Below are 10965 nucleotides of genomic sequence, written 5' to 3' on the forward strand. Positions count from 1 at the left end.
TACATATGACAAGGGAAATATTTGATACTATGAGTTTAAAAAGCAGGATAAAATATTTAGTGTGACCCTAATTGTATAAATATATGCAGGAAAAGATTGGAAGGAAATACTAAAAGATATTAGCGGTGGTTTTTATAGGGTTTGGGAGTTATGAATATCTTAATCTTTTTCTTCATATGCATTTCTATTATTTTCCAAATTTTCTACTATGAACATGTATTCATTCTATAAGAGAAAATGAGATAAAAGTTACATTTTAAAAATTCGCCTTTTCCTCTAATTCTATTGCTAAGTCAATTTACTTTTAAGAAGGGAAAAGAAGGATAAATGTGTCAGAATAATTGGTATCAATTGTTAAGTTATAAGTGGCCTTCTGTTCTAAGTCAAGCACTAGTGAGGGTGATTATTTTGATTGGCTCTCCTTTGAGTAAAATGATTAAAAACAACTTGTTTTTATGTGTGAAGGGGGCCAAAAGGTACAAATTTCCAGTTATAGGATGAATAAGTCCTGGGGATATAAGGCACAATATGGTGACTACAGTTAATAATACCATGTTGCATATTTGAAAGTAGCTAGGTATGTCTGGAAAGTTCTCATCACAAGTATACAGTTTTGTACTATGTATGGTGACAGATGTTAACAGGACTTATTGTGCTGGTCATTTTGCAATATATACAAATATAGAATTGGTGGTTCACCTGAAATGAATATAATGTTACATTAATTATACCTCAATAAAAGTAAGCCAAAACCAAAAAAAAATGACTTGTTTTTTAACCTGAAAACCTAGGAATTAAGATTCTGGACTGTGAATATGCCACCTTCTACTGCCCAACAATGAAGCCCTCCTAGAACCTTTCATCTGGCCCCTCCTTTGACATCTAACTGTAAATCCCCATCCTGCGAAGATATTTAAATTACAGCACCCATATCATGTATTTCAGACTGCTATTTTTTGCTTTCTAATAGACCAGACTAGAAGAGATGTCAAAGCAGGAACGAGGTATTGCTATGGATCAGGTTCTCCTTGCTATGATGCTATGTCTCACTGTATGAGCACACAGATACCAAGCGAATGTTTCCACTTACCTTTATAATCACCTCCATTTCTTACACAGTGGTCTCTTTATGCCTTCTTACTGTTGTCTTTCCAGGGCTCTTTCTTCCCACAGAGCTCTCAGCTCTGAAACTTGCGTACTTCTGCCCTTTCCTCAGAAGGAACTGGTTCATTCACCTCTACCACCAACCCTGGATGCATTGTCTTATCTGGTTCAAGGGTCCTGGGGTCATACTGGCTCCTTCCATGAGGCAAACTTGTAGAATCTGTACTTCAGGAGACTATCTAGATGAAGGGCACTATGGTTTTTATTAGACGGTTAGCATTCCTAATATTAAGAGTTTATTAAAAAGGTAATAAGTAGGCATATAGATGAGAAACTCGTGAATGGAATCCAAGTAAAGTTCAATAAACTTTTTGAGAAGCTTTTACAGCAAAGGTAATTGAAAAGGAAATATCCTTTTTTTTCCCCTCCGAAACACCACCAACTTAGCAAGATACTAGGTGCTGGGGTTAGAACAGGAATAAAATGGGCTCTGCATCTGAGAAGGCCTGCCTAGTGCAGGAAAGAAAAACTGGGAACACGGTTATTCTTTTACATCAGAAGTGCTGTGCAGGTGTTGAGACAGAACAGAGATTAGCACTATCTGAGGAGTAGGAGGAACAGCCCCACTGAAGCGACATTTCAGATTGGACTCTGTAGTGCATGTTAAGGATTTAAGGAGCCAATACATTATGTCACTTTTTCCCCATCATACTTTCTAACCAATTGAGAAATAAGGCAGAGCAGACCAGTAAATGGAAATGAAAGTGTCAGCTTTCTTACTGAGGAAACTGGTGAGTGGACCTAGCTTTAGCTCCTTGGCTAAGTGGTGCTTTTTTTTTTTTGTTTTTAAACTTTTCTTATTTTAAGTGTGTTTTTCCAGGACCATCAGCTCCAAGTCAAGTAGTTGTTTCAATCTAGTTGTGGAGGGCGCAGCTCACAGTGGCCCACATGGGGATCGAACCAGCAACCTTGTTGTTAAGAGCACCGCACTGTAACCAACTGAGCCAACCGGCTGCCACCTTCCCCCCAAGTGGGCCTTTTAAACACTTCCTGAGTTAGGGACACTTACTCACCTAGTTGGGCAACCCATCCACGTAACCGTCACAGAGCAGCTCAGGACAAACCCTCTCTGCAGGCAGCATGGCTTCATAAGCGGGAACACAGGAACAGCAGAGCCATGCATACCCAGTACTTTCTGTCAAAGTCATCAGTCAGGATGGTTGGTTTTCTTTCTAGAGAGGAGGAGTGAGGAGGCACAAAGAGAAGATGTTCATTCCCTAACAGCAGACACCTGCCTGCTCTGACCTGTGGAGACCTGCCTCTCTCTCTGTCACATACAGTTCTCTTGGGACTGTGCATGAGTTCCACTCTACCCCTGAGTGCAGAGGTGGGCTCATGACCCACGCCTGACCATTCATGGTGCCCCATAGCCCTGGTGAGGACACAGGTCGTAAGTATGACCAGCCAGAGTCATCCTATGAGGTTGGTATATAGACGAAGTCATTGGGCTCTCAAGAGTCTTTCTTGGATTACAAGTTGTGAGGATACACCATATGCATACTGTCGACATAAGAGACATCCAGACCCATAGAGGATGCTTTTTTTAATTAAAATTTATTGGGGTCACAATGGTTAGTAAAATTACATAGGTTTCAGGTGTACAATTCTGTAATACTGATTCCATAGAGAATTTTTATAAGAATTTATTTGAGCCATACTGATGACATATGCTGGGGAGCACAATCTCAAATGCTCTGGATATAACAGTTTTGCAGCTTCTTTTATGCATTTGAGATTAAGAAGGGGACGTCCATGGCAGTGGGAGAAAGCAACTGGTTATTTAAGATGTACAAGATTGCTACTGACTTCTGTCTGTTTCTCTTATCTGGGGAATACTTAGGCATACAACCACATCATCTGCAAGTCATATTTTTGTCTCTTTTCAAATATTGATTTTTCTCATTTCTGTTTCAAATCTTACTGCACTAGCCAGAACACCCAAGACAATATTAAATAATAATGGCAGTAATTACAGGATGGTTAAGATTGTGTGCTCTCTTGAGGGTGAATACCCCCTTCAAGTGATGTTACTTCTGGCATCCCAAAGGCATATTAACCTAGAAGCAGAGAAACAATGGTCAGAACTGGCTTAAAACCTCTCATTAAAGAAGTTCCAGGCCTGGGGCGTGACTACCCACCATGAGCTGCCCAGATAGGAATTTATGATCAGGTCACCCTGTGAGGTTACTTTCCAAAGAATCCCCTTTTTCATCCGATAGATATTTCTGTCTCACAGGTTGCCACATGGAGAGAACCTGTGGCAGGAGATAAGCAGAGAGAAACAGGGCCCGCAAAGAGAGAGAGCGCTGACATTGTTTGAACCCTGTTCTTAGAGTGAGACCTTTCCTTGCACTCCCCAGTTAGATGAACCAATGTAGTCCCTTGTTTTGCTTGTACTAGTTTGAGTTAGATTTCTGTCACTTGCAATAAGCCTGTGTAATAGTCTTGAAACATGAGCAGGCATTTTTAAACTAAAAAGGGAGGGACACTTCATATGAGACAGCATGGGCAAAAGCCTAGGTTTGAAATGTTCACTTGTGGCTAACATAATGCCAAACAAAAGAGAATTGAAAATGAAAGAAAGCATCTTGTGTGGAACAATGTTGTAAACATACATTACTAATAAAATAATTTTTTAAAATAGAAATAGGACATTTTCTTAATGTGGTCAAGAGAATCCCAAACCAACAGTCACCATACTTAGTCCCTTTTAAATTGAAAATAAAATAAGGATGCCTGTTATTGCCATTATTATTTAATATTGCCTTGGGTGTTCTGGCTAGTGCAATGAGATTTGGAACAGAAATAAGAAAAATCAATATTTGAAAAGAGACAAAAATATGACTTGCAGATAATGTGGTTGTATGACTAAGTATTCCCCAGATAAGAGAAATATACAAAAATCAGTAGCAATTTTGTACACCTTGAATAAGCAGATAGAAAACACAGTAGAAGAGATCTGGTGCATGATAGCAAGAAATATTTTTGAATAAACTCAATGAGAGATATGTATGACCTAAGAAAAACTACAAACCTTAACTGAGAAACATAAAATGACTTTAATAAAGAGACATCTTTTGTTTCTGGATAGAAAAGCTAAATAAGAATATTAGTTTTAAAATGAATTAATTTTAAACTAATTCCATTTAGAACCCCAACAAACTTTTTTTGAAACTCAGTACAGTCAGTTCTGCTATAAGCAACATATGCATTTCTAAAAATCACCCAGCTATGCAAAATTGTGCCATAAAAACCACGTGCCTTATGGGAAGATGGGGGTAGAGGCTAAATTGGGTTGAGATCCAGTCCCAACGTGATGGGGAGGGGGGCGAGTCACCCACATCAACAAGCAATTCTTAGTAGCCAGCAGGGTGTACAACAATTCAACTCAATTCTGCTGCTATTGTGGACGAAAGGGGGTTCTGTGGAATGTAACCTTCTGGGGGATCTGATCATAAATCCCTCACTGGACAGGTCACGGTGGGCAGTCACACCCCAGGCATGTAACTTCCTTACTAAAAGGCTTATCTTTGCCCTAAGCAGCCAAGTCCATTGTTTCCGTGCATCTAGGTTAACATACCTTTGAAATGCCCCGTCAGACCCCTCCTTCTAATACCTGATCACCCTTCAGAACCCTCCTTCCAAAAGTTGACCACCGTCAAGAGAGCACATGATCTTAACTATCCTGTAATCCCATCTCCGCCTTGCTCTTTCACACCTCCATGTAATCTTCCTTACATTTCCTCCCTAATCTCAAATGCATGAAAAAAGCTGCCAACTGGTTTTCTAGGAAGTGTTGATCTCAGTCTGTTGAGGTCTTGCTTCCAGGTGTATCTTTTGTTTGGCTCAAATACATTTTGATACAAATTCTCTACAGGCTTGATGTTCTTACATCGACACTATCTACAAGACTGCCCGCCCCCTACCACACACGCTTCTTACCTGTGCTTCTGACCAAATGACTCTATGTAGATTGGAGGTTCCAACGACCCCCTACAACTCAGAATGTCAATCTCAAATCTGCCTTGTTACTTGCACTTCTGACCGACTTGTTATATCAGGGCTTCCCAAATACCCCTCCTTGTGATTAATTTGCTAGAGTGACTGATACAACGTAGAGAAACGTTACTTACTAGATCGCCTGTTTATTGTAAAAGGCTATAACTCAGAAATAGCTAATGGAATGCATGCTTAAAGCCAGGTAGGTGGGAAGCGGTGTGGAGCCTTCATGCTCTCTGGGGACCACTGTCCCCACATCTCCAAGTGTTCACCAACCCGCAAGTTCTCAGGACCCCATCCTTTGGTTTTTGTCTTTTTTATGGAAGCTTCATTAAGAAATCATAACGATTCATTCAACCTCCAGCCCCTCGCCCCACACCGGAGCTGGAGGCGGGTGATGGGACTGAAAGTTCCAACACTTTAATCTTGGGTTGGCTCCTTGGGCAACCAGCCCCCATCCTTAGGCGCTTTCCAAAGGTCACCTTGTTAACATAACAAAAGACACCTTTATCACTCTCAACTCTTGGGAAATTCCTAGGGTTTAGGGAGCTGTGAGCCAGGAACTGTGGAGGAAGACCAAATCTATATGAGAACTGGTCATCTGAATGACCAACTGTATATGTCTTCTAAATCACAATATCACAGAGGGACAGCACTGAGAATCTGTCAGTGACAAAAAAGAAAAGATAGGAAGTTAATAAAAATGGTATCAGTTCTATACGTGTTAAATAAGGAATACATAAATACTACAGTAAATATGGCACTTTATCTTGAAAAAGATCTAGTTTGTGGAAGTGGGCATTGAATGGTTTTAGCTTGGGAGTTATTGTAAATTGGTGGAAGGAGAGGAATGGGCAATTTGAGGGAAAGTTGGAATACCAGATGTTGTTGGTTGTGACTCATCACACACACGGTGAGCTGATGGAGCTGGTAGCTGTCTGCAGTGTGAGCTTGTGTTCCTCTGAGTTTTCCTGTGCAGCTAGCTTTAGCTGGGGGCAGTTTTCTGCATTCCTTTACTGTTTCCCACAGACGAAATTGCACATAAGCGAAAGTGAAATTCACATTCTGCTCAAATGGTTGCCTGATATATCAATTGCTTTGGAACAAATTCTAATTTTCAAACCAAGCCTGATAGCAGAAATGACTGTAGAATGACTGTTTCACTTTGAAAAAGAAACTGTTTGGAGTACTTTGTAAAAGGAGCAAATCTTGCCTTAGCAAATGCTAAAATATGGTCAAGTACCTATTGTTTAAATGTGCTGGAAAAATAAACTAGAAACTATACAAATGTCCATCAATAGGAGACTAGTTAAATAGATGATGGGCCATCCATACTGTAAAACACTAGAGCCGATTTAAAGGAATGAATAGGGGTCTGAATGAGTACTGATCTAGAAAGCAGTCCAAAATACCTTTTAAAGTAAAAGAGTAAAAAGCAGAAAAGTATGTATAATATAATCATATTTGTATTTTTAAAAGCATATATGTGTTTATATTATGCATATATTTTCTTGTATAAGCACGGAATCTGGAAGAAAGCAAAAGAAACTATTAGCGGTGGGGTATCACACTGGGTGGGAGTGGACTTTTACTTCCTCTCTCTCTCATAAACACGTTTTGTTTTTGTTATTTTTAAGTTAAAAACTAAATGTGCTGGCATAAATCAATTGAAAAATAGAAAATCCAGAACTATATGCTAGTATATTTAAGAATGTATATGATAAAGAAGGCATCATCAAACAGTTAAGAAAAGAATGAATAATGAATTGTGTTATTGATTTGTATCTTGACAAAAGTTCAAATTATTTATATATTATATATAATGTCATATGTACATATTACATATACGTATACATTTGTCACACCAAAGTAAATTCCAAATGGATTACAGAGTTATGTAGAAAAAGGGAAATGTATCTACAAAAAGGTGATCATTTTTAAACTTTTAATTTAAAAAAATCAAACTTGTGGATAATTTTGAGCAGTGTAATGAATACCGTTTGCTTAGATTCGCCAGTTGTCAGCACTTGACATGTTGGGTTTCCCCATCTCCCTCTCCACACACTCTCATGTGTGTCCATGTGCACACATACATACACACGTTATTTATGCTGAACTGTTTGTGGGTTTGCGACACTTCTTTTCTAAATACTCAGCATGTATCTCCTAAGAGCAAAGACATTCTCCTACATAACCTCAATACCATTATCATGCACAAGAAGCTAATATTGACACAATATGGGTGGTCCATATTGTATCATCATCTAACACATTCATATTTTCCCCCAAGCCCCAATAATGTCCTTTATAGCTGTTTTTTTCATTTCAAAGTTCCAATTGAGGACTATACGCTTTATTTATTTATTTAATTAAATTTATTGGGGTGGCAACGGTTAGTAAAATTACATAGGTTTCAAGGGTACAATTCTGTATTACATCGTCTATATATCACATTGTGTGCTCACAACCCAGAGTCAGTTCTCCTTCCATCACCATATATTTGACCCCTTTTACCCTCTTCTAGAACCCTCCTCCCCCTTTACCCTCTGGTAACCACTAAACTGTTGTCTGTGTCTATGAGTTTTTTGTTTCTAATACCATGTCTCTTTAGTCTCCTTTAATCTAGAATAGTCCCCCTATGTTTTTTTTTCTCTTTTATAATATCTTTGAAGACATTTGCAGAGTCTGGCTAGTGTCTTTTGTGTTCTAGACTGTCTCACAATCTGGATTTTTCTGATTATTTCCTCATGACTAGATTTAGGTTAAAATTTTTTGACAAAAATATATCATGGATGACAATGTACTTCTCATTACATTAAATGAATGCTTTCCATTTATGACAAGGAAGTCTACTCTCACTACTTCTATTCAACTTTGTACTAGAGGCACTTAATGTCAGTTTATCCCATTACTGGTGATGCTAAATTTGATCATTTGGCTAAGGTGGGTCCCTCCAAATCTCTTCACTGTAGAGGTTGTGTTGTAGGCAAAATTTTGGTCCCCATGATCTTCTCTCCCCACAAATGTGTTTCATTACATGGCAAAAAGGACTTTGCAAATATAATTAAGGTGACCACTGTCTTGGATTATCTCCAATGTAATCACAAGAGCCCTTAAAAGTAGAAGAGGGAACGTCAAAGAGATTCAAAAGAGGACAAGGCTTTGATGCCCTGTGGCTTGGAGATGGAGAAGAATACATGTTAAGGAAATGGGGACCTTAATCCTATAACTGCACGGAACTAAGTTCTGCCAACAACTTGAATGAACTTGGAAGTGGATTCTTCCCCAGAACGTCTAAAAAGGAATGCAGATACATTGATTTTATCCCCATGAGGCTCTGAGCAAAGAATCTAGCCATGTAGTGCCAGAATTCTGACCTATATAAAGTGTGGAATAATAGATTTGTGTTGTTTTAAGTTGATAAGTTTGTAATAATTTGTTATGGCAGAAATAGAAAACTAATACAAGGACCTTTCCCTTTGTATTCAATAGGTAATCTGAATTTCATATTTCCCTATACTCAAAGATCATCTATTGATTATTGCTCTCTGTATCAGTTATTGCTTTGACGAGTGCAAGATTAGATTTCCTAATTCTAACATTTATTAGTTGGCATTCTTCTATAAAGAAGAGATTCTTCCTGCCTTTTTCAGCATCACTATAAACTTATGAATTCTTTTAAAATTAAGTGTATTATCCCATGCTATTAATAGTCTTTTGAAATCAAGATTGACAATTTTGAACATAAAATTTCAAAAAATTGAATATATTCACATTATGTGACTCAGCAAGTCCGCTGCTAGGTTTACACCTAACAGGGATGTACACATGTGTTCAGCAAATAGTATTCACTAGAATGTTCGTACAGCTGAGAATGAGCGATGTCCAGTGACGCACAACAATATGGATGAAGCTCAAAAAGTTAATGAATCAACTTCCTCAATCTGGTAAAGGACGCCTACAAAAAACCCACAGTGAACATCGTACTTAATGGTGAAGACTAAATGCTTTCTACCTCAGATCGGAAAAAGACGAGAATGTCTATTCTCACGACTTCTATTCAACATTGTACTGGAAGTTTGAGCTAGAGCAATTAGACAAGTAAAAGAAATAAAAGGCATCCAGGTTGCAGGGTGCAAGATCAATATACAAATAGCAATTATATTTCTATAAGAACAAGGAACAAACTGAAAATGAAGTTAAGGAAACAATTCCATTTACAATCACATCATAAGGAATAATATACTTAGGAATAAATTTATCCAAGGAAGTACAAAACATACACTCTGAAACTACAAAACATTGTTCACAGAAATCAAAGAAGACCTTTAGAAAATGGAAAGACACCCCATGTTCACAGATCAGAAGACTTGATATTGTTAAAATGGCACTACTCCCCAAATTGATCTATGGATTTAAGGCAATACCCATCAAAATTCCAGCTGTCTTTGCAGAAATTGACAAGCTGATCCTAAATTTCATATGGAAATTCAAGGAACCTTGAGTAGTCAAAACAATCTTGAAAAAGAAGAACAAAGTTAGAGGACTCACATTTCCCAACTTACTATTAATATAAAGCTACAGTAATCAAGACAGTGTGGTTCTGGCAGAAGGATACACACACACACACACACACACACACACACACGGTGCCAAAAAAAATGTGTACACATTTTAAGAGAGGCAAAAACTGTATTAAAATTGTAATACTCAATATATACCGATGACAAAAGATGAATACAAGTCATGTTTGACTTCTGCAATTACAAAAGGTGCTCAAAGTGGTTACCATAAGCATAATTTTAATGCAGTTTTTTCCCTTCTTCCTTTCTTAAAATGTGTATACATTTTTTGGCACCCTCTGTGTGTGCGTTCATTTTATATATATATATATATATGTAATATAAAATTATATATATAAAATCAGTGAAATAGAATTGAGAGTCCATAAATAAACCCTCATATTGTGGTCAATTGATTTTTGACAAGGGTGCCAAGACAAATTTAGTGGAGGAGAGAATTGTCTTTTCAATAAATGTTATTGAGACCCTTGATATCCACACACAAGAGTGGATTTGGACCCCTACCCCACAAAATGTACAAAAGTTAACTCGAAATGAATCAAAGACCTAAATATAAGAGATAAAACCATAAAATTCTTAGAGGGAAACAGCTGTAAATCTTTGTGACCATGGATTAAGCAGTCGTTTCTCACATATGACACTTCAAACAGAAGCAATCAAATAAAAAATAGATAAGTTAGACTTCATCAAAATTAAAAACTTTGTGCATCAAAAAACACTATAAAGTAAGTGAAAAACAGCCCATAGAATGGTCAAAAATATTAGCCAGTCTTATATCTGGTAAGGGTCTAGTGTCCAAATTATATAAACAGCTCTTAAAACTCAATAAAAAGATAGCCCAAGTGAAAATGGACAAAGGATTTGAATAGATTTTTATCCAGAGAAGACATCCAAGTAGCCGATAAGCACATGCAAAGATGTTCACCATCACTAGCTATTAGGGAAATGCAAACCAAAGCCATTATTTGCTATGATCAAATAATGGAGTATAACAGTATCGGGGAGAACGTGGAATAATTGGAAGCCACATACACTGCTGGTGGGGATGTAAATTGGTGCAGCCTTTGTGGAAAACAATCTAGTAGCTCCTTAAAAGTTAAACAGAGTTACCATATGACCCAAGAACTCCACTCCTAAGTATGCACTCAAAAGAATTTGAAACATATCCACAGAAAAACTTGTACACTAATGTTCATAGCATTATTCATAATAGTAGAAA

Source organism: Rhinolophus hipposideros (assembly GCF_964194185.1).
Source record: "Rhinolophus hipposideros genome assembly, chromosome: X".
NCBI lineage: Eukaryota > Metazoa > Chordata > Mammalia > Chiroptera > Rhinolophidae > Rhinolophus > Rhinolophus hipposideros.